The sequence below is a fragment of the Lycorma delicatula genome, chromosome 12, assembly GCF_047948215.1.
Source record: "Lycorma delicatula isolate Av1 chromosome 12, ASM4794821v1, whole genome shotgun sequence".
In the NCBI taxonomy this organism is placed as follows: Eukaryota; Metazoa; Arthropoda; class Insecta; order Hemiptera; family Fulgoridae; genus Lycorma; species Lycorma delicatula.
Window position 1 is genome coordinate 27,232,606 of NC_134466.1, and position 26,413 is coordinate 27,259,018.

The 26,413-nt window shown below is 25.1% G+C and overlaps 1 protein-coding gene across 1 annotated transcript in view; it reads left to right on the forward strand.

Annotated features, from left to right (window-relative positions):
• The first annotated feature begins 235 nt into the window (after nucleotides 1–235).
• The window catches only part of LOC142332992 (GATA-binding factor C-like), a 380,666-nt gene continuing 354,488 nt past the window's right edge, over nucleotides 236–26,413 (forward strand). The window contains exon 1 of the mRNA XM_075379756.1: nucleotides 236–757. The gene's annotated coding sequence lies outside the window, so the exon portion shown is untranslated. The remainder of the gene's footprint in view (nucleotides 758–26,413) is intronic.

Genomic DNA, 26,413 nt, shown 5'->3' on the forward strand with positions numbered 1-26,413 from the left:
TTTGTTCGTTGTAGGATACTACGATTATATATATATATAATAAAATGAAATAAAAGGAAAACAATGCTTTAGTCGATTCTAATTCCTGCTGTGGAATGGGCGTGTCGTATTATATTGTAACCAGTGGGCGTCTCATAGCAACCCGAACGTGAACGACCGTATACGGAAACGAACGATCGTGTCCCAGACGGATTCACAACATATCTGAGTTAGTTCGGTTGCCGATATCGAGAGATGTGGACGGAGATAATGGAAACGAAGTTTTACGATCGAATAAACTGATTATTACGGAGTGAAATGGATACAATATTATTATATTATTATCGTTATAATTATTATATTATATATAATTGTATTTACGATTATATTTATACGTGAAATAAGTGATTGAAAAGTTTTATTTTTTATTTATTTATTTAGATACAGGAAAATATATAATTTATTTATTTTTTTTGAAATTATAATAATAAAGATACGGTACAATTATAATAATATTATAACGATGCGACCGTTGTTTTGTTTATTATTATTATCGTTACTGTTATATATACAAAGTTAAACAGATACAAATAGAAAAGTGGTGTGCGAATATATAAAAGGTATAGTCTTGATATTAAAAAAGTGGACGTAAATTATAATTATTATTTTTAATAAACCTGGTTGTAAATTGTTCTTTTTCTTTTTGTTAAATAAAATTAAAAATGATAAATAAAAAGTTTTGCTAACGGATAACGAGATAAGGAGATTTGATTATTAGGTATGTAATATAAAATACTTAATTATAATTAATTAGCCTGTATTCAGTTTATATCCTATAATTAGTTAAGTTTTAGGTCATCATATTATCGTCTATTACATGTTATAAAGACTATAACGTTAAGTTTTCCTAGTAATATATTTACGAGCGTATAACCTTTTACTTAGGCTTATTTAATACGGTTAAAAAAACAAGTTTTATGTCTGATTTTTGTTTTATACAAACAAAAATAGGTTTTGCGTAATATTTTTATAAAAAATAAATCGATAGGCCGCAATAGGCTATGAATATATTGAAGTCAGAAACGCTTTATTAGTTTTTGAATAGGTTTAAATTGTCGCTAAAAGTATTTATTTGCCTCAAGCAAGATTAATTACCATTTTAACCTTAAAATACATATGACCGTTTTATGTTGATTTCATGCATCATCAGAATTAGGATTATTCTTGTTTTTTTTTTTAATAATAATCTAAGTAACCGGAAGATGCAGCGTATTAAATTTAAAAAAATGTATCTATAGATAGGCGTAATAATGTTAAACAATGTTGTTTTTTAAATTTACGATTACTGCTAATACGCGTTTTTTTTTTACCTCATCTCCATCGTTAATAAAGATACTAAGCTGTTTATTATTAGCCTATAATTTAATTATATTAATTTGGAATTTATTGAAATTGTTTCAATTAATTATTACTAAAATTGTTTTTGTTTACGGAGAATAACATTTTTTATAAATGTATATTTTACACATTTAAAAACAAAATGTACGTTAATTTGTTAAACTTCCCGCGTTAAATTTTTTCAATTATTATGAATCTTTATTTATAAATGAATTCTCGTAAAAGTTATTATAATAATATTAGAAAGATATCTTATTTAATTTTAAAACAAATGAAACAGCAATAATGGTCAGATTAGCTTACAATAATTGTTTTTTTTTCAATCCGGCCAAAAGTATCACGTTTCTTTTTGTTTCCATTTTTTTTTCTGTAAAAATTGATTTTTATTTCAAATTATAAAGAAGCTATTAAGTATATAGAATAACATTTTTCCTGTTTTTTTTTAATAAATAATAAAACCGTATTTAATTATGTTAAATAAATAATAAATTCGTTAAATTGTTTAGTTGTATGCAATTAAGATAAGGAAAAATTGAACTTATGCGTAATTTTTTTTCATGTAACTTTAATGTAAATTCTTTTATATAAAAAAATTAAAATAGTTTGATAGATTGAATTAAAATGCCATTCATTCATCGTTAATTATGTTTTTCGATTCCACATAATTAATCTATTTAAAAATAAATTAGTAAATGTCTACTTAATTTATTTCATATAAATATAAATTAAACATTGGATCGATTCCAGTAATCTTTCTTTTTGATTAATTATTAATTTGTTTATTTGTAGATATTAATATTGATTACGAACCGAGTGATTAATGATATATTTATATATGGATTACTTTTATTTATGTTTACGTATGAAGTACATATATTTATTTTTTCGCTTATTTTTATCGAATTCTTTTAAAAATATTTACGTTAATTTTGTTTTAATCGATAGAAATACATTTAATTGTAATCGAATTGACTTTTATAGGTAAACGAAATTTTTAAATAAAGTTCATTAATTGTATAAAAATAAATAATTTTTTATAGTTTTATTATTATTTTTTAAATCGTTAATGTGTAATAATAAATATTGTTGGAAAATTGTATTATTTAACCTGTTAAGTACCTTTGACTGGTACAAAATAATAATTGTAAATGTTATATGGATACATTTATTTGTAATTTTAATTTTCCTTAAGATAAAAATTTAACAAAAGATTATTTCTAGTATACAAAAATATATTACTTTGAAAACCGGCTTTTAATTTTGATTTACCGAAGTAAAATTATGAAATTTAATCTTTGAAAATTACGGATTTTAGTATACCGTAGCAAAATTAAACATTTTTGTTTTTTTAATTCAACTAGAATTACGATAGATATAAATATCTAAAGTTAATATGCTTTTTAATTTATTAATAAACAAAAACGAAAAAGAAAATTTATTCTGTTTAAAAACGGTTGTAACAATAAAATAAAAATAACTATTAGGCCTATATTTAAAAATTACATTATTTATATTTATTCAAATAAATTAGTTTTAATATATTTATAATTTCGTATAGAAAAAATTTTATTTTTGCAGATATAATATTTTTTTACCATTTTTTTATCTGTGATCATTGGAAATGAAATTCATTGCAATTTATATATATATATATATATATATATATATATATATATTGTTACTATGACATATATAAGGTTTCCTAGTTTTCTAATCTATTATTTTATTAAGAAGTAATTTAAACAAGATCATTTACATTTCAAGAAAAACGCGGGAAAATACTATTTTAGTTTGTATTAATAATTCTCGAGCTCTGTAATTTTTGTTAAAAAAATGAACACGGATTCATTCCTTTATTTTCACGAAATTTTAGCTCATTTTGTTTATTAGTTTGTCTTTTTAATTATAAAATGTTTAACTTGGGCCTAAATAAAAACTTTTAATTAATTTATTAACATGTTGGTCGTATATTTAAAGATGAATTTTATTAATTTCTGTTTAACATTTGCTGGGGCTTTCACGCGTAGCAATAATTTATTTAATGAAATATCTTTTAAGATTGAAAATTTTCTTTTTAATATAAAGATAAATAATCTATTTACTTATAATATTCGATAGAGGATTCTTTAGGGAGCTTAATAATGGTACAATAAAACAAATTTGTCGACTAAAACTTAAAAATATTTTAAAGTTTTCATTTTTATTTATTTTTTAATTATATCTTGATATGTAACTTTTTTAAATTTGGTATTACAGGAAATATTATTTAGTTTTTAATTATCGAAAGGAACGAAGAAGACGTTAGCAAAATTGCTCGATAAATTAATTATCTTTAAATATTACAAAATCTTTTATTAAGTACAATTAGTATACCAAAAGAAATTTTAGTAGTTTTTTTTTTGTATTATATAAGTTTATTACGATTTTTTAACATTACTTTTGGTTTAAATAAGAAAAACGTTTTAAAGTTTATAATGATAAATAAGTAAATTATATTATCTATTTTAATATTCTGCTTTTATTATATTGATATTATATTTATTAAAGCGTATTTAACGAATATTCTTTTAAAATTTTGTTAATTATTTTTAATATTTTAAACGAAAAGTTACGTTTAAAAAAAAATATTTTAATTTACCGATAAAACATATTACGTGTTTTATAAAGTATAATATATTTATCGTGTTCTGTTATAGAACATTGTAACTTATAAATTATTTATTAATAAAATTACGATGAATCTGTTTAATTCTTGTTTTTTTCGTTTTGTAATGTTAGGAAAATCGTTCGTGTATTTTTATTCGATCTCATTAATTTTCAAATCCATCTTAATAAATAATTTTTTTCACTCGCTCCATTTTTTTGTTTACTGTGGGTAATTCATCTTAAAAGAACGGATTTTTTTTTTTTACTATAAATTAAATAAATATCTAAAATTATTAAGAAAGCTCATAAACCCATTTTGGATGGATGGAACTCAAATTTTGATTAAAACAATATATAGTTTAAAAAGTCTGTAATCTGTAATGTAAAATTTCTCTATACGTATATTTCCTGTATTATATCTGTAATCAAACATTAAATTCACATTTAAACCTTTCGTAAGAAAAGATACGTACGCAAAATTTTATTCCATAAATTTGGTATACAGATAGATTAATCGCCGATCTACAAGTTTCAATCGGTCAGAGGTTTGATCGATTTGAAAAGAATGTATATATTATATAAATATATTCTGTATTAAGAATTTAATTAATTTTTTCGTTTGTAATTATTTTTCAATGTTTTCCCTCTGGTTTTTTCAAAAATTCTTATAAAAATCTGTATATTATTTACGTGCTTACGTCATATCTGTATTTAACTTTTTTTTTTAATAAAATATTATTTTTATGCTCTTCTATAATACCACAATAAAAATGTAGAGATAAAATGCCTAATCTATTAGCCGTTGAACTAAAATTTTTTAAATAAAAGTTTAATTTCATAGTGAAAAAGCGAGATATCTCTGTAAAAGTATTCAACTAGAATGTAAAAAAAGAAAAGAGAATAAGTAAAAATTATTTTTTGTCCTTCCTATACTATAAAATCGTAAGAAAAATGCTGAAAACTGCATTGACTCGAGACCTAATTGATTTACTAGTACTGGAAATGGCCAGAAATACTCGAAAAATCAAGTTACATCTAATGAGATCTTGCCCAAAATATTTTCTCAACTCTGAGTCGAGATATGAGCGAACATTGGTTTTTCCTGTATATGAAACAGTAAGAAAAATGTTGAAAACACAAAAATTAAAATAACTCGAGACGTAATTAATCTACTGGGACGGAATTAAAATACTCGTAAAAATAATAAAATGTAAAGAATTAAAACATATAAAAAGGTCGCCAAGCGAACTCGTTTCTTTATTGTGCTATGTTTTAAGTATTGAAATTTATTTCGAACATTATAAAAGAGCTATATGAGGTGTTGAACCTTTGTACGCTTTAATAAGGGGTTTTCGTCGGGGATCTATCTTCATATGACTATCATGAATGAAATTTACTTATGGTTCCCTATTAGGTACCGATTTTAAATGCTAACAGATAAAAAATAATATATATATATAAGATTAGTTATTTAAAAAATATATATTTACAGATACATATAATTTATTATCTTTCTACTAAATTTTATTAAAACTGATGGATTAAATAACCGTAGGTTTTTTTTACGTAATTATACTATCCCAATAATTTTCGATAGTACTTATAATTTTATTAATAAAGTATTTTTTAATTTAATATATTTTTCTCTTTTTTTAAATCGTCCTCTTTAACTTATAAAAATTAAAAAAAAAAAATTGTACTAAATTTTATTATTATTATTATTATTAATAAATAATAATAATTATCAATAATTTGTTAAATAAATTATTATTATTAATAAATAAATGTAAATGTTTGTTTCTGTATAAAAGTCAAATTTTTGTGATTTCTTGCTGGCTAAAGTTAAACGCAACAGTTATGTAATAAACAAAAGTTTTTTCTTCAGTTACATCCGATTAATTTTGTTTCATCGAAGATTACAGAAAAATAGATCAATTAAGAATATATAAATATATATTTTTTTTTTAATTAAAGATTTTACGTTATTCTTAATTTTTTTTTATATTTATAAAATTAAAAAAATAATTTATTTAATTTAATAAAATGATATAAGTAATAGATATTAATAGAAATAATTTTCTCTATAAATATAATAAATAAAACTTATTAACTCTCTAATATTAAATGCACATTTTTCTAAAATTATTGCTCTGAATTTTTCAATAGAAACTTTAATTTTTTAAGCTTTTTCGGGTTGCATAATTATTCGTAATAAAATATTATAACATATTATATAATAGAACGAAGAAGAGACAATGATTTTTCAATTTTGTTTTTATTATTTTTTTTATTGGATTCTATTAACGTTTATTTCTAATTTTTAATAATTTAAAAATTATGTAAAATAAATTTTACGCTTATATTCTACAATCTGTAATAATAATACGATTAAATCAATTTGAAAATGCCGTATTTAATCAAAATTCAGGAGAATTTTCCCGTACAATTTTTCTGTAATAACCGCCTACCCAAAAAAAATTAAATTAAAATAATTTACAAAATAATTAGTATTATTTTTCAATATATAATTTTTAATCTCATCTTACATTAAATTTTTATCATACGTACGTAATAATTTCTAATTTTGTTTCACAGATTGAAATTTAAAACCTCTACTACATTTTAGGATTTTAGTTTTATAATTATTTGCATATTGTATAATCAATGAAATTGTAATACCGTTTAAAGCTTATTAAAACAATATTAACAAATTTTTTTATTATAAACATATATCGCGTTACTTTTTTAATTTTTTGTCGAATCTCTTTATCGTAGAAGCTTACATAGAAGCATGAACGTGGAAAATGGAATTTTATAGCTTAATCAAAGGCCGGAATTCGAATTCAGGACCATCAGATGAAACACCATGTTACTACCTCGGAGATCGAGAAATAATTAATTAAGTATATAATTAGTTTTATACTAATCTCCTTAAATGTACGTTGAAACAATTCACATAAAATACGTACAGGATTATTATTTTATTTTTTATTTTTTTGCCGGTATGTTTCGTTCTTTCGGATATGATTTTCTCTTGTTTTTTATTTGGTCAAGTTACTGAATAAACGCGTACGTTATCCTCATGGTTGTAAGAATATTAAATTCCTTATTCGTTCATTAAAGGAAAGAAAACTTCTTCATTTTGATTACATTTCTGTCGCCGTGGTAACAGAAATGTAATGAAGGAATGAATTAATTTTTGTTTTTTTAATGGATATCTTTAATTCAAAACTTCATCCTCAGAGCAGGTCGATTTATGACTTAAAACCTTACTTGTAGTAACACAATTGTATCCTTAAAATTTGAAAATAATTGATCAGTTGGTTCTCGCTTTATTTGCTAACGAACAAACAGACAAAATTTTGAATTTATATATATAAGTTTAAGTATTTAAAAGGGATATATATTTCGACTACATTTTATTAAAATCGACACAGTTAAAAACCGTAGGTTTATTTATTTAAATTTAGAACTTTATCTCAATAATTTGAAATTTAATACGATCGATTTCGTCGAAATTCATATTCATTTTTGAATAGAATATTTAAAAAAAATAAAACTCCGAGTTCTTCTGTTACAAAAAAATATTCCTTGAATAGTTTTATATATATAAGTTTTGAATTTTTTATATGAAAATAAATTATTTAAAAAAAGTAAATGATATTACATTATTAGTACGTAAAAATAAGTACGAAACTTAGAATAAAATTAAACAATTTTATTTTAAATATGGTGCTGTTATAAATATAATACGCCGTAATAAAATACCGAAGCAAAACAAATCAGAAATATGGCAAACAAGATTAGATTTTATTATCGTTGCTTGTAATATCGTCTCTAAATTGTAAGATAAATGAAATCAGAAGGATAATCGGCTAATAAGAAGTACTTTGGTTTTATTGTTACACAATCCATAATTTTAGTGAAAAATATATACGTAATTAAACAATGGAATCGATAATTAAATTTTTTTTTTATATAATTATTTTATTATTGATATATTTCAGCTTTATTTTAAGATCCAAACAGTTAATCTACACGAATTATTGACTAATGATTAATAATAAATAACAAGAGATAAATATTAAAAAACACGACTGTCGAAGAATAGAATGCTCTTTAATATAGGATAATTAATGACCGTGTGGGTGACAGTTTTGTACGTAGTATTATTATGTAATATAATTTTTTTTAATTATTTAAACATATAATATATGTATAGCCAGCCTAACGACACTCCCGGTAAAGTAAGGATTCCAACGCGGGGTCATACATCTAAATCGGTTTAGCCATTGAGCTGATAGGGTGGAAAAAAGATACATACGCTCTAAATACATTACATTCCTTTTTGGGAAGTCGTGTTAAAATAAAGTAGACGCTTTTCTGTAACTTATCCTAGAGATAATTAATTATTTTTTAAAATCAGCAAACGGCAAAATTATTTCATAAAATAAAACTAATTTTCCGTCTCAAATTAGTTCCCTTATTTAGCTGTTTATGATGATACAATAATAATGTATATTTAGAATCAAATGTTATTTCATTGAAACTGTTAGCTAGTGTTAAAATGAAGTAACAATGAAATTTACTATTTTTTTAATCTATCGGTAACAAATGAAGACGTTAACATGATTATCAGTTGAATATCTAAAATCTATTCTATAGTTTTTTGGAAATTTCGAATTTAAAGGAGTAAATGGATTGCGATTTTTTTTTTTAAATCTTACTTTTTTTTTAAATTTCTCGATAACATATAAGGATATGAAATTCATAATTGTGGAGTGTAATTTTCATGTAAATATCTAAAAAAAATAGTCTAGGTTTTTAAAAATTCCACCTTGGAAGGGTGAAAAAAATAAAAAATATTTTGAAAATGATTGCAAATTTTCTCCCATTCCGATTATATTAAACGAGATATTTACTAGATTTGAGCTTGTAAATACTCTTCAGATAAATAAAAAAAAAAAACATTTTCGGGTTTTTTGAATTTCGACTTTTTAAGGGGTGCGACGGTGTACGGCGCGGCGCCTCGACCAACACAGCTATTGTCACTGTTACTGTGTATGCGATGCGATTGGTTGTACCCTGCCGCCGGTTCTTGATTAAAACCATAAAATAAAATAAAAATTGACCGTACGGCAAACGTAAGTAAATGTATTATTGCGAGCGAAGCTGCGACGGGGGTGCTAGTGTGTATATATAAACATAACAATAAACGATATCTTCTCGTATGGATGTTAAAATAACAGGAACACAAAATATTCAGATCTAATAAAATCACTATGCACATAATCGAAATAAATATAATAAGCAAATAAAATATTTGTATTATAAATACGCGTCATAAATATAAATACGAGTATTTATATTTACTTCTGTTATTTGCGTAGCGACTTGTTTGGGTCTGGATATTTTGCGTTCCTGTTTTACATATAAGTAACTAAAATTAAAATGTATTTTCAAAGTTTCAATTTTTCCTGTAAGCACTGTTCTTGTCAAAATGGAATGTTAATATAATTTATATTTTTATAATAGATCTGGCTTTCAGAAATTCAAAAATTATTTTAATAATTGTATTTTACTCTGTACTATTTAGTTTTAATCGTAAATTAGAAATATAAATAGATACGTATAAGGAATTCGTGATACCCAGTTTATAAAATTCCTGATTTTGTTTCGTTATGTGTACCTAAGAGTAAAATAATTTATAGGGAAAAATCCGATTTTAACAAAAGTAATATACTAGTGTAGGAAGAATTATAAAAACAGATTTCAATTACTTAAGAACGTAATTTTTCGCTGGCTTGAAAAGGTTTGTTTTAAATTTCAATCAATTTTATTTTTGTTTAAAATATCGATAAACTTACATAAATTTAGCCGTAAAGAAATGTAAAAGCGAGAATTCTCAATCTTAAGAAAGAAAAGCGCAATGCAAAGAAACTATATTAAAATTTTGCAACTGATATGCTTTTTTGAATGCAGAAATATTTATTTATATATATATATATATATATATATAACATTTTTTTAACGACCAGCAATGTTGACCGCAAACAAAAATGTTTAAAATTTTCCATTTAGAAAATTAAATTTTTCGTTTAAAAAAATGTTTCGCTATAATAAAAGTTGCAACGAAATTACCAATAAAAGTTTCTTTATAAAACAAGGATAATAAAATTCATGACATCACCTTACAATTCATAATTTTTTTTTGGATAAAACTTGAACTTACATGAAAAAATTACATACCGATTAGGTTAAGAACGGTAATTTGATCAAATTCAGTATTCAATTTTAATTCGAAAAAATTGATCGTAAGATGATTTAGATATATATTTATTCTTGTTTCGTAAAGAAAATTCTTTTGTCGATTTCTTTTTTCATTTAAGTGAAATATTTTTTTTAACGAAATTATTGTTATAAAATTACGAAAATGTTAGTTAACGAAAATATTTTTAACTAATTAATTTATATATATTATAAATTCATTAATTGATAATTTCTCTAATTTATCTCATTATTTATTTAAATATTAAATTATAAGCCGAAGTACAAAAAAAAAAACTACTTATAAGTGATTAGGGAATTTTTTTTAACAACAATCAGTTTAGCTATAGAAATTTCTTTTCGGCACATATAAATAAAAAGAAAGAAAAATTGTCACATTTAATAAGATTTTTAAATCGTACTTTGTTTCACAATTTTTTTTTTTCAAATTTTATTGGTTTACCCTTGGACTAGATAAATACAAACTTACGTAGTTTTGTAGACTATTTGCTATTTTAATTCATAATCATACAAGGCTTACATAAGTGTCTTTTATTTTTTAAATAAAATTATTTAATAATTACTCTCACTTCCACCTAAAAAAATAATATGTTGAATTATTTGGTTATTACAAACAAAAGTTATAAAAATTTGTTTTCTAAATCTTTGCGTTTGTTAGGTACGAATTAACAACTATTTTCTAATCGTTTAAATAAATTTAGTTTAAATTTTCATACAATTTATTTACCGTATGTGTTTCTATATAACTAGTTATATAAACGCAATTTGGGTCGAATAATATTAATGCTATTTTTATTTTGATGCTAGCTAAAAATTAAATAAATTCATACCTAATAAAACAGTTGTCTACGTAAAATAAATTTTATGAATTGTTTACGCGTAACTCCTATTGCAAATCGACTTATATAATAAAATTTTATGATGTAACTAAATGTGTTTTCAATTTCGTTTTTGTAATCGGTTTTCGTAATCAGAATATTTTTGTTTTTTTATTAGGGCATCATGTAACCAACAATAGGGAGGTAGTTTATTATTTATTTAAGCAATAGTAGCTGAAAATAGCTTTTTAGTCTGAAATTTTATTCGTTAGAATTAAAGTGCATTCAAAAGAAACAAATTTCTGATTTTTTTTTAAAAACTAAACTCGTTATTTAATATTATTTATTTTTTATAATTTATAAGAAATGTTTTTGGTTTTATTTATATAAATCATAAAAACGTTTTTAAAAATTAAAATAAATATAACAATTAAATTAATCAGTTCTCTTTAATGTAATTGTAGATAAATTATGAAAATTAGGCAAACAAGATTGAATGAAAGTAAAATAAGTTTTAAAATTTCAACTGGAAAAAATAAAATTGATATTAATTATTTGACCTTTGTAGATGATCTTGCAATTTTAGCAAACAACGAAAAAAGTCCGAAATTCAAATCGAAATTTAAAAAAGTTAAAATGCAGATCAAACAAGATTACAAATTTTATTTAAAAAAATGAATTTTCCTTTAACAAAAAAGATTCCTCGAAGCTTTTAAAACAAAATACGAAAAAATTAAACTATTTTAAACACCTGGGAGAATTAATTCAATCGAACTGTAAAAATTAAAATGTTAATGAAATTCGGGTGAATAAAATGGAAAATACATACGAGTAAAAATAAATTATTTACTACGAAATTCTTTATCAATTACTATTAAATTAACGCGTTGTAACCCAACGATAAAACAGGAAAATTTGTATGCATGTGATTGTTTGAAAAATCACTAATAAAATAGGAATAATCATATTCATTATCTCAGAAATCATATTCTTTTTTCATTTTTCTGGATATTCTTGCATTCAAGTCTTGCAAACTCTATTTTAAGTCGAACATTTAGAAAATATTATGAAAAATTAAAGAATAATTCTAATAAAAATCCGTGGCCTGAATATCAAAGATAAGATTCGATTAATAAAATTAAATAATAAAATTTCCAGAGAAAATGAAAATTTTTACGAATTATTAAAAAGCGAAGATTAATTTTTTACAAGCACATTAACCGAATGAATAATAATAATAAATTAATTAATAAACGGTTTTTCATATTTTAAAGCGGCAAAAAAAGTTTATAATTTATAAAAAAAACCAAACACCACACAAGAAAATTGTGGAGGTCTGAGAATGTAAAAAATTCGGAGAAAATGTTGACATAAAGAATCTTAAATATAACTGGCCGTAATAAAAAACTGATGTGGACACCATATGACTTCCTTGTACGCCTATTAAATTACATATACACATTTTTAAAAGTACATAAAATTTTATTTCACTAAGAACTCCTATTTTTTTCTCAAAAACTGATAAAAATTTTTAAAATTAAAAATTATTGTTTTTAATGGAAATCTATTAAACAGTTTATTTTTCCACATAATCCTAATAAGGATTTTTATATGTCATTAAACATACAAAAATTTTTAGTTCCGTCTACGAAGTAAAGGAAGTATTGAAATCGTACGTATATATCTCGCATAACTCAAAAACGATTAGCCGAAGAATGTTGAAATTTTGGATTTAGCACTGTTGTAACATCTAGTTGTGCAACTTCCCTTCTGATTACAATCGACTGGACCAAAAATGTCTAAAAAAAGCCCAAAATACAAAAATTTTGAATGTCGACTTTTTCGTAACTGCAGTAATAAGTTCTCATGGAGAAATGTTCAACTACGTATCGTAACCGGTACTTTTTCGTACTTATTCATCGGTTCCACAGTTATAGCTAAATAAAATTCTAATTAATGATTTATTTGGATCTTAGAAAGGAAAGGCATATCTGTTCAAATCAGACTTCATTTCCTTTTTTTTTTAATTTAAATATATTTAATTGTTAATAATTATTAACCTCTGATTGTACAAAAAAATTACAATAAATAATAATTCAATAATAAATAAAACAAAAAAATATCAGTTAAATTAAAAAAAATCACATAAAGTTTAACATTTTTCAATTGTATTTTTTTATAATTCATATTTAATATATATATTTTTTTTTTATCGACCACAATCTCCTTATTTGACTTCTGAGGGAGAAAAGATTAATGTAATTTTTCAGTTTTAATAATAAAATTCTTCTGAAACACTAAATAAGCTGGAGTAATATTAAAACTGTTTAGAATTACGCTAAAATCTTATTGAAAAAAAGGTGAATTTTTTTTTAAAAAACATCCACTTTGATTATGCTCAATATATTTGATAAATTCTAACTTTTTATCTCGTCGATTGTTCCTTTCTTTTAATTTAAAGCTGTGCAACTTGTTATAAAAAAAGAAATCGTTTCATTTGGGTTTTAACTATTTTTACATAATAAAACCACGTTAATTTTGTTATTTTAAAATATATATGATCTTTGTTTCCATTTTTCTTTTCCCCACAGTTAAAATACTAATTTGTTTTTTAAAGGATTTGTTTGGAATTTATATTTTATTTGTTATTAGCGGATCTGAGAATGCTTCGCTATGTCTAAATTTGAGTATATGAATTTTGTACTATATTTGACAAATTATATTATGAAAATAATAAAATATACATTACATTATGGGTTCGATTTTAATTGTATTACAGTTTAAATAAATCAAAATCATAGCAATGCTCTGGGATATACGATGTTTTTAGTGATTCCATTTGACGCATAAATATATTAACTTGTAGGTTTTCTTACACGTTGTACTATTTCATTCTTTTTTCCCCTCATTTTGAACGCATTGTTATTTTTAAATTTTAGAAGTTTTATCTTCTACATAAATGTTATTATTTACGTTTGTTTTACATATTTGTAACTTAAAAACAATTAAACGGACAATATTACGAAAAAATAACTTGTACTATATTAATTCAATAGTACTTTTCTTTCTTTTTTATTACGACCCCCGCGGAATGTTTACCACAGTTTAAACCTCACCAATCACACTTAGTACTATGTAAATCACAAAAAAAGTATAAATATATAACTAAAGCGTTTTTTAGTTAATTTAATGTCACGTACATCGAGAGTTATCGTCTACAGGCGATATATTTAAAAATATTCTACAGTCTAGTATGATATATATTATAATTATTAATTATAATATATAGTCTATATATATAATTTATAATGTAGTCTATATCGAGAGATATGTCTCGATATATTGTCATTTCCTATATCATTCGTTATCAAAGTGGACGATAATGCCCCGTTGTGGAAGCTGGAGGCCTTCAGGGGGGCGGTAGAAATCTCACAGAAAATTGAGGGCGTTCAGGCGGTCTACGAAGACGATGAAGATTAAAAAATACAGGTAAAAATTATGTTTTCCTGATAATTCAAATGAAAATTATATTTTTACTACACGAGAACAAAAAATTAAAGGGATATCAATATTTTATAATAAAAAATACTCTAACTTCAAACCAAAGTTAGAGTACTCAAACTTTGCAACCAAGAGGCTTAAGGAGATAAATAAAAAAATAGTTAAAGCGTGAATTCTCTACCTTTTGACAGGATACTTTCGATTTAAAAATCATGAAATTAAAAAAAAATCAGTGAGAAGAAAAATTTTAAAAATTTGAAAGTCTTTCTTCGTGTTTGATCGAGCGCATGAGGGAAACAAATTTTTTTCAGTACACCACATTAAAATCGTTTAAAAACTTAAAAGATTAGCTTTAATTTCTATTTTTGTATATCTACGATTTTTCTGAACCGAAATATTCCAGTTTAACAAGAAAAGGTCAGTTTTGTCTTTAATGCTGCATATCTCCCGATCTAAGCAACGCATTGATACAAATAAATATCAATTATTATCCTTTAACAACGATGAATTGCTGTCGAAACACGTATACGTATTTATACAAATAAATACAACCATGATTTGCTTGTTTACTGCCAATACTTGGAGAATTTCCACGGTGATTTCAAAGAACGATTCCAGAACATTTTAAATACGTACATACCAGATTGTGTTGGATTATTTTTCAAATGTCAACACAGCAGGATCATCCCAGTTAGAAGAACAGTTTAGATAAAATTCAAGAATGCCTTCCAAAAATTTTGGCTGCAAAAGCCAGTCCCACAAATGTACCCTGGATTATGGTCGATTGTTCAACGATTTCTGATAGCATTTCCATCGTCGTATTTCCAGCATGGATTTAGTGCTGTAGCAACATTGCTAACCAAAAAGAGAAATAGGCTTTATTATTTCCGAACGCGGCAATTTTCGGCTGTTTTTAAGTAAATTTGAGCCTCATAGATATTAACAAACAAAGCAAATTCGTATTAATAATATAAGTGTAATTTTTCAACTGAAATCTTTGTTTTGATTATTGTATTGCTATATTGAATATGCTATCGTTATTGTTGTTATATAACTATATAGATACATTTGTTTTTTTTTTGGAAGCAATTTTAATAAAAATACTTATAAATATGATTAAATATACGTTGTAATTGCTCTCATTTAGAATGTAAATTTCAACTCAGAAATAGGATATGCCACGTTTAAAAACAATAATTGTAATCGCTGTTTTTAATAGTGCATCTTAAAAACAGAAATTGCAATTATTATTTTTAACTGATAGTAAGTTTAAAAATTTTGTGGGCGCTAGAAACTTTTTCATATTCAATGTGGGACGGTGGGCGAAAGGGTTAGGAAGTTATTATGCGATAAATGTTTCAAATTATTAAATATTATACTAATAACATGTAAACATTCTCGGGACAAATAATTTTCAGCGAAATCGGTTACGTAGTTTTTGAGTTACGGTATATACAAAACAAATATTTATATTGTTAAAAAATATAATAAAGATTTCATTTGTATTTATGGCGGAATAACCGAAAGCGCTTGGAAAGTGAAATGAAATTTTTATAAACCGTAATTTTTATAAAATTACGTATAATAAATATTTTCTAACTATCGGTGTAAAACGAGAAATAGATCGCGTCATGAATAGTCTGCGCTACTACGATTTATGAAAAAAAGATTTTTCGTCCATAAACACACTGATATACAATTTTTCCGGATGGATCAAAGAAAACCTTGATTACAGGAGCTTCCAGAATATAAGAGTATTAAATTACTCGTATAAAACACTTCTTGAAGTAATTTTTTTTTTTAATTACTTTTATTTAAAAGTTTTTAATTAAAAAGAAAACTTTTTTATCTTATTTTAAGTATTGAAATGTAATTTTAATCTACTCAACAACTGGTTAAAAATGATAACGAAAGCTTAATAAACGCATATTATTATTACCCGACGTACTGTTCACAGTTTTGTTGCTTAATTTTATAGAAATCTATATTATTATTTTTTTTCTTTAATAAGTAACTTTTCTTTATTAATGGCACATTCAAAAATATAAAACATGTATAAATTAAAATTTTTAATTTTCTGAGTATCATGATCGGTGACAAAAATGTACTGACATTCTTTGAATTTAATGTTTTGAAGGAGCAATGTCATGAGATGGCATTATATATTAGGCGGGAATACGTATATAGACATCATAAATATTTAATTAAGATGACAATCATAGTGTTAAGTTCGCTTCAAAGAAAAAACAGTTCGATATGGTTTTGCCGCTAGTGAAACCGGTTTAATTGTCGCGTAAGAATCCATAATTAATTATAACACTTATAATTCTATCGCTATAAGCTGTTAAAATAGTATTTCTAATTAAAGGAATTCCATCTTCACCTACCTGCAAAACACAATAAGCAATTTATCGATATTTAAAGTTACGTAAAGGATGGTTACCGTTCGTCCATCGAGCATAGTTTTTATAAACTGGTAATGCAGAATTATATTACTTTCGAATAATATAATATAATAAACTATTATAATAGATTTATTATTTTTTTTTTTAATGTATTCTTTTTAAATTGTTCATCTTTTTATCGAAGCAGAGTTAGCGAGATAAAAATTTTAATTTAAATTTCATGAAAATCTATACGGCTGTTTTTTTGTTGCAACGTTATAAAAACACGTTTGGGTTTCCGTTCAAATGTATTAAATTTATTGCTTGGATATTTAAAAAGGAATTTATAGATACCAGATTTCTGTAAATCAAAATTACTTTATATTGGATACGGTTTTATTTTATTTTATTTTTATTAATGTATTTTTAATAAATATGTTTTATTTTAGAATAAAACGTTAACGCGTATATGCTTGTTAACGTATAAGTTATGTAATGTATTATTAAACGTGGTTTCGTCGGTAAATTTAACTCCTGATGATGGTTTGAAAAAACCGAAAGATCTCGAGGACTTAACACTTATTTGCCGGTAAGGTCCATATATCAACCCACCGGGTTGGTCTATTGGTTAACGCGTCTTCCCAAATCAGCTGATTTGGAAGTCGAGAGTTACAGCGTTCAAGTCATAGTAAAGCCAGTTATTTTTACACGGATTTGAATACTAGATCGTGAATACCGGTGTTCTTTGGCGGTTGGGTTTCAATTAACCACACATCTCAGGAACGGTCGAACTGCGAATGTACAAGACTACACTTCATTTACACTCATACATATCATCCTCTGAAGTATTATCTAAACGGTAGTTACCGGAGGCTAAACAGGAAAAAGAAAAGATAGAAAAGAAAAGGTGTATATATCACTTATTAATTACTTTTAATTAATTTTAATAGGTCGACCTCCATGGTGCTAGTGGTAGCGTCTCGGCCTTACATTTAAAGGTCCCGGGTTCGAATCCCGGTCAGGCATGGAATTTTCATACACGTTACAAATCATTCATCTCATCCTTTAAAGCAATACTTAACGGTAGGATCGGAGGTTAAAAAAACAACAAAAATTTAATTTTAATTATTTTATTATATAATGTATCAGAGTTTTCGAAAATTAGAGTTCTGCAAAATCTAAAATGAAACATTTATCTTTAGTTTTATTTATTTTGTGTTTAATTATGTAAGTATAATATATATATATATATATAACAACGTAAAATAAAATAAAAAAGTTTAAATAAATTGAAGAAATTTATTTTTTTTATAAACAAAGTTTTGTTTGTTTTTCATTTGTGTTCTTATTTTATTTTATTTTTTTTAATACGCTCTATTTTGAGAATAAATGCAATCTCGTTTCAATTATTTTTCCTTTATTGATTTTCTACTTTTAATACACCGTTAAAGTTACTAATTATTATTAAAGACTTTAATACCGGGGTTTTGATTAACGAAAATATTTAATCGAATTTTTTATTTTATAAAATATTCTTTAATAAATGAATTTTACATACGAAAGGGCGAGTAAATTAATTACAATTTTAAACGTATTTGATTATTAATAATTTTTTTTAATCATCGCCCATTGGTATAAGTATATAATTAAAGTAAATATACGAAAAAAAACCGCTAACCAATAATTGAATTCGAAGCGTTCAAATTGATTTTTTTCTAAGAATATTTTTATTTTTTTTAATTTTTGCTTTTGCAAAGAGAAAAATAAATCAACGCTCAGTTTTCTTTAATTATGTTTTTTGTCTAGATGGGCTTGCCGAGGCAAATATAATCGTCCATAATTCGTCAATTAAGCTTAATGAATTTGTTTAAATAAAGTTTTGTCTTTACCTTAAAAACTTGACTAAAATAAGAAAAAAGGAAATTTAAAAAAATGTTTTTCTATTTTTTAGGTCCGATGTATATAATTTAAAAAAAATTGTAAACTTTTTTAATATCTTTATATATGTAGTGGAAACATTAAAAAAACTTTTGAAAAATGTTTAAATCGAAAGGATGTAGAGCAAAAGGACAAAAAAAGCAAACATATATTACAATTTTTAAAGCTGGAAATTTTTTTTAACAAAAAATGTCTGGTTTAATATTATAGTTAAAAATTCTTTTTAATAAAGTTTTTTTCTAAAATGTTTCTGATGAAAATCGAAGTTTTCGCGATATCATCCTTTTACCAATTTTGAAAAGAAAAAAAATATAATTAATGCCCCATCTATATAAATATTTTAACCAAATTTTAAGAAAATTGGGTTGGTCAATCGTAAGATGTAAGAGCAAAAGTAATGCTACATACATACATTTTGTTTTGTCTACATCATTCGTTCTCAAAGTGGGCGATAACGTCCCCTTGTGGGCGCTGGAAGTCTTCAGAGGGACGATAGAACGCCCACAGAAAATTAGGGGCGTTCAGGTGGTCTAGGAAGGCGATGAGTGATATAAAAAACCAGGCAAAAATTATGTTTTCCTGATATTTCAAACTTTTTCCTATTTAGCCTCCGGTAACTACCGCCGTTTAGGTAATACGTCAGAGGATGAATGAGGATGATATGAATGAGTCTAAATGAAGTGTAGTCTTTTACATTCGCAGTTCGACCATTCCTGAGATGTGTGGTTAATTGAAACCCAACCGCCAAAGAACACCGGTATCCACGATCTAGTATTCAAATCCGTGTATAAATAACTGGCTTTACTAGGACTTGAACCCTGGAACTCTCTGCTTCCAAATCAGCTGATTTGGGAAGACGCGTTCACCACTAGATCAACCCGGTGGGTTGATTAAAAATGATTGTATTCCAACTACTTAACTTTGCAACCAAGAGGCTTAGAGAAACGAATTAAAAAGTAATTAAAGCTTGAATAGTCTACTTTTTGACTGTATACTTCAAATTTAAAAAAAAAATCTACAAATTAAAAAAAAAATCAGTGAGAAAAAAAGTTTTAAAAATTTGAAAGTTTTTCTTCATGTTTGATGAGCGCATGGGGGAAACGAAATGTTTTTCAGTACACTACATTAAAATTTCTTAAAAATTTAAGAGTTTTGCTTTAATTTCTTTTTTGTCTCTCTACGATTTTTCTGAACCGAAATATTCCACTTTAAAGAGAAAAGATTATTTTTGTCTTTAATCTGAGCAACGTATTTATACAAATAAATACAACGATGATTTGCTTGTTTACTGCCAATGCTTGGAAAACCTCCACGGTGATTTCAAAGAACGATTACAGTATATTTTAAATATGGATATATAAAAACGGGTAATGGATCATTTTTCAAATGTCACTACAGCAGGATCATCCCAGTTAGAAGAACAGCTTAAATAAAATTCAAGAATAGCTTCCAAGAATTTTGACTCCAAAAGCCAGTTCCATTGCACCCTGGATTATGGTCGACTGTTCAACGATTTCTTTTCGTCGTATTTATCTGAACGTGAATTTAGTTCAGTAGCAACGTTGCTAACCAAAAAGAGAAATCGGCTTTATTGTTACCGAACGCGGCGATTTACGGCTGTTTTTAAGTAAATTCGAGCCTCATAAATATTAACAAACAAAGCACATTCGTATTAATAATATAAGAGTAATTTTTCAACTGAAAGCTTTGTTTTGATTATTGTATTGTTATATTGAATATACTATCGCTATTGTTGTTATATAACTATATAAATGCTATATATAGATAATTATAACTATATAGAATTGTAATTTTTTTAAAGCAATTTTAATAAAAACACTTCCAAATATGATTAAATATAAGTTGTATTGCTCTTATTTAAAATGTAAGTTTCAACTCAGAAATAGGATATTCCACGTTTAAAAACAATAAATAAAATTGCTGTTTTTAATAGTGCATCTTAAAAACAGCAATTGTGATTATTACTTTTAACAGATGGTAAGTTTAAAAATGTTGTGGGTGCAAGAAAATGTTTGATTTTCAATAGTGTAGATGAACTAGTTGGATCCTAAAATATGGAAATTTGAAAAACTTATTACCTCATTTAATACATGATCACCATATTTTTCCTTTTAATATAGCTAGCTCTAGCTATATTCGCCGGAAAAGTAAAAAAAAAAAAAAAAAATGGGGCTATAACTTTACTTTTTTCTTAAATTGACATCGTTCAATGTATATTTTTTTAAATTTTTATTTATTTTTATTATTCTTTATTTTCAAGAACGGACTTAAGTTATCCATAAAATACATAAGAATTGGTGGAAAAAGAAAAAAAGAACTAATAAAAGTTCACAAAAATGTATGGTAAATAATAATGTTAAATTAGATGCGAATTTCGATTAAAATTTTTTTTTTGTTTTTTTTACATAAACGGAAATTTACAATAATGAGTTTTTAAGATAAAGAAATTAAAATCTTTTTCAGTTTAAATATAAATAAAAAAATTGTTAAAATAAAGACATAAGTACAATTTAAACAAATTTACATAAACATATCATTATTTAATCAAATTCTTTATAAATAGTATTATAAAATCCATTTAACCTGATAGAATAAGATTATTATATAACTCCGCGTAAAATGTTATTGACTTCATGATTGACATTAAAATCAACCTAATGATAAGTTACATTACACAACACCGTTAAATAACAACATTTAAGCCTGCTGCTTCCGTAATTATGTTAATTTGCTATAATATCGTACTTATCATCTGATTTATTAATAGTTTTATAAGAGGTCTATTATTATAATGTTGGTTTAATTTTTTATTAATTAATACAGAAATTTAATAACTATTTAAAATTTTATTGTTACGTTTCGTTTAATAGTATTTAGATCTGCTAATTTAGATTATACAGGATGATATATTTCTTCTGGAAGATTTAAAAAATTATGCTAATTAATATGTTTAATGATTTATACAAACTCGTTTTAAAAAAATTACAATTATATATTAATTATTTTAGAATAACTTTTTTGTTTTGATATTTTACATTTCATACAATCTATAAAGTAATTAATCTCTTCCTGTTTGTACCTATTTGGTTGTTTTTTGTTTTTTTTTTGTACAAGTTGCAATAAAAATCGAATCTTTCCATTTTGATGAAAAATATCGATTTTAGTAAAAAAGATTCTACGTTTTCTTTCCTTTGAAAATATTTAAACGATTTGTTCCAGTTACTTAAATAGTAGCGAGTATTTAATGATCTGGTAAAGAAAGATAAATCAAATCAAAAGCTTTTTATAATTTATTTTTGGAATTAAAAAATAAAGTTAATTAGTGAATTATAGAATAAAATTTCTTGAAAGAAAATTATAAAAAAAACATTAAGGTTCCTTAAAAAAATATTAAGTATTTAAAAAGATGTATTTTTCATTTATTACTTGTATAAATAAAAAACATATTGTTTAATAATAAAAAAGTAATAATAATTATATAAAAAAGAATATATCAGTCCACTGCCTCCCAGTTCTAGTCTTATCTGTAAGTTTCCGGAAAATGTGTTTATTAATTTTATCTCTAAACTCAGTTCTGTTACACTCATCAGTTGTAGTTCGCTGAGGTCCTTCTTAACTTCGACTACCCAATCCGTAGTCGCTATCATATTTGTTAAAAAACTAAAGACGCTCTTCGTTAACCTATCATCCGTCATCCTGAGTATATGACCGTAGAACTTGACTCTTCGTTTTCTCATCGTCGATGTCAGCGGTTCGTTGTTCCCTTTATAAAGTTCTTCGTTACTTCTTAGTTTGTAAGATGCGTCTTCTAGTTTTCTTGGTCCCAATATTTTCCTCAAGATTCTTCTTTCACGTATTTCCATTTCCTTCAGTTCATTCTTTTTCCTGAGTATCAAACATTCTGATGCGTACAGTGCCTCTGGTTTGAGCACGGTAGTGTAGCGTCTTATTTTTGATCCGTATGATATACTTTTTTTGTTGTAGATATTCTTTGTTATCCCGTATGCTCTTTCTAATTTCCTTGTCCTTTCCGTATTAGCTGCCTCATCGAGTCCATAAGCTTGAATAATTTCTCCAAGATATTTGAAACGATCGACTCTCCTGATATTCCCTCCTTTTTTTATTTCTTTCTCCTTGTGATGTCGGTATTCCATGTATTCCGTCTTCTCGTAAGATATCTGTAGTCCTGTCCTTATGGCTATTTCCTCTAGTAACTCTATCGATTCTCTAGCCTCTTCAACAATTTTTGTAATTATTGCTATATCATTTCCATATTCCAAACCATCCATTTTTATTTGGTTTTTACCAGCTCCTAGTCGTATTTCTTTTAATCCGTTTTCCTCTTTCTTCTTCCACCATTCCCTTATTATTTTCTCGAGGATTAGATTAAAAAATATTGGCGACAGCCCATCTCCCTGCCTCAATCCCGTTTTAACTTCAAAGGGCTCTGATATTTCTCCCATAAATTTTATTTTGGACTGCGTATTTGTCAACGTTTGTCCTATTAACGTTTGCGTCTTCCTGTCTACTCCCAATTCCTTGAGCGTTTCCATCATTGACTGTCTGTCTATTGAATCGTATGCCTTCTTGAAATCTACAAATTTTACTACCTCTCAATGCTCTTAGTCTTAATATATTTTTTAAATTGAAGATTTGTTCCACGCACGATCTTCCTCTTCTGAACCCTCTTTGATATTCTCCTATTTTATTGTCGACTTGTTCTTCGAGTCGAGAAAGTAATGCCTTCGAAAATATTTTATAAGCTACAGGAAGCAGGGGAATTCCTCTGTGGTTGTTTGTGTTGGATCTATCACCTTTCTAGTGTAGTGGGTGTATCAGCACCGTCTTCCATTCATCTGGTAGTGTTTCTGTTATCCAGATTTCTTCAATCTTTTTTTGAATTTTCTCAGCCATAATCTGTCCTCCGTGCTTTATTATTTCGGACATTATTCCATTTTCTCCTGGTGCTTTGTTGTTCTTTAATTGCTTTATCAGTGTAACTATTTCTTTCAGTGATGAATATTTATGTATATATGTATATATATATCTTTTTTTTTTATGGATTTCAATGGAAACCTCTGTCTGTTTTTTGTATTCAAATTTACTTGTGTTTCCGGTAAATTGGAACCTATTGTAAATAAAACACTGTGGCAAAAAAATGCAATATTTCAGTTTATTTTTTTTAATTTTAAATTTATTTGACTTACTAACTTGACTTACTAAAAGCAATTCTAAGAAATGAAAAGGCGAAGATTTATGTTTTGTAAAAAATAAGAAAAGAAATTTTGAAAAATTATGTAGACTACTAAACATGTTATAAATCGTTATGAAATTTTGAAATATCGATAATATTTTACGGAAGTTTCCCAATAAATTTCCTGATTTTTCGTATGAGATTTCTTTTAACATCAATATGGTGTCAGAATTGTCAATAATTTAATATTAAGTAATAATTATAAAAATATATAACTTTTTTTTATCCACCGGGACAACTGTTAGGTATCGATTCAGTGGATGAGATGAATAATTTCTAGCGTGTGAAAATGCCATGCCTGACCGGGATTAGAACCCAGGACCTCCGGGTGAAAGGCCGAGACGTTACCACTAGCTCTAAACTTTATCTAAAATAATTTCTAATTAAATTATTACCTGAAAAATTTACAACAGAATCATAAAACAAAAAAAACACAATCGATTTATTTTTTAGGAAAAATATGGCTTGCGTATTCACAACGATTGATAGAGCTTCTAGTTTTATAAGTCTTTAAAAATTCAGACCTTAATTTTTAATTAGAATAATTTCATAAAATTTAAAAAAAGGTATTTTCATGAAAGATTTTCAAAAGAAAAAAAAACAGGCAATGGACAGGCAATTAATTTTGAAAACAACTTGAATTTTCAGTTCAATCAATTTAAATTTTGTATTTATATCTATGATAAAATAATTTCTTTTCATATTTGGGGCTCTCTTACTCAAGTGGAAGCATTCGAGCGAAAATAATCTTTAACAAATTACTCCCTAAATGGTGATAATAAATTAATTTAAAAAAAAAATAACTTTTATTAAAATTGTTTAAAAAATGCAAAAATTGCCAAACATTTTTTGGCTAATTTTTTTCAAGAAATACTAAAGAGTAAGGCCTATATAAATATTAAGATTTTTACATTATAAATCCAAATGTAATGGTTAACTTGTGAGACGGATTTAAATTTAAGATATTTTTTAAAAATGAAAATAATATTTTGTTACCACTCCATTGGACTGGGACGAACAAAAAATTATTATAGTAATTTGTAGGCCTATCGATAAGCAAGTGGTAATGGAAAGAACTTCCATTAAATCTTTTTCTGAATTAAAATATTGATTACAAAAATTTATAGCCGTTTTTTTAGGGAGTGGAATTAATATTAAATTAAAATTTTTGGTAAATTGTATAATATCGATAAAAGATTACGTAAGAAAAATGTTTCTCTATACATTTTATATTTGCTTTTTTAGCGTTTAAAGTTTTTCTAAATGTTATCATTAAGTAAAAACTTTAAATTTTATTTTATCCAAAACACCCCTAATCCCTTTTTTCATTTTTTGTAAAAATTTCATTCATTCATTTCTGCGGAAGGTAGCACCTGTCTCAATAGTTTGAAGAAAATCGGTCGATGTGGTTCAGAGTTATGACCAATTACAGGCCAACAATATACGTATATACATATGTCCTGAGAAAAACAAATTATTTGACTTGGGAGAATTGATATAAAAATTACTTTTCGTAGATTATTTATAATTTATTTAAACATAATTTTTTATTAAAATTTAAGAAATTGTCTCGCTAAGGCATAAAATTAAAAAGTACCAATTTTTTGTGATTTATATGCCTTTCCGTTAGCATATTACGGATATAGCCGGGAAAATACTATTAAAAAAAAATTTAGAAGCTTTATTCAGTATTTTTAAAGTTTCTATAAGCCACAACTTACGTAGAGATTATAAAAATATAAAATGAAATTCGTAAGTAAACAGGCTAGATTGGAGAGGCCAAAATAATGTTTATTGTACGATAAAAATTACAGGAAAAGAAAAAATAAACATTTCAACAAATTATAATTATTATAGGTGTACAATAAATTATCTTATCTAAAAGTTTACGCAACAACCGGAACCAAAACGTAATATATTTTAAGATTTATATTTAAAAAAAAAAAGGTAATCCTACATGATGTACCTTCACATTAAAAAATTAAATTATTTATGTAAAACAAGGCTAATCTTATTTATATATTTTTTTAATTTCTTTGTATACCTTTTGAAAAGGTAATGACAGCTAATATAATGTAGCAAATAAATGTATCATTATGTAAAGTAAAATTACGTGCTTATTTTTTAATGCAAATATCATTAAAAAGTATACAATTTCGTTAATAGTTTTAATTTTATACGTTATC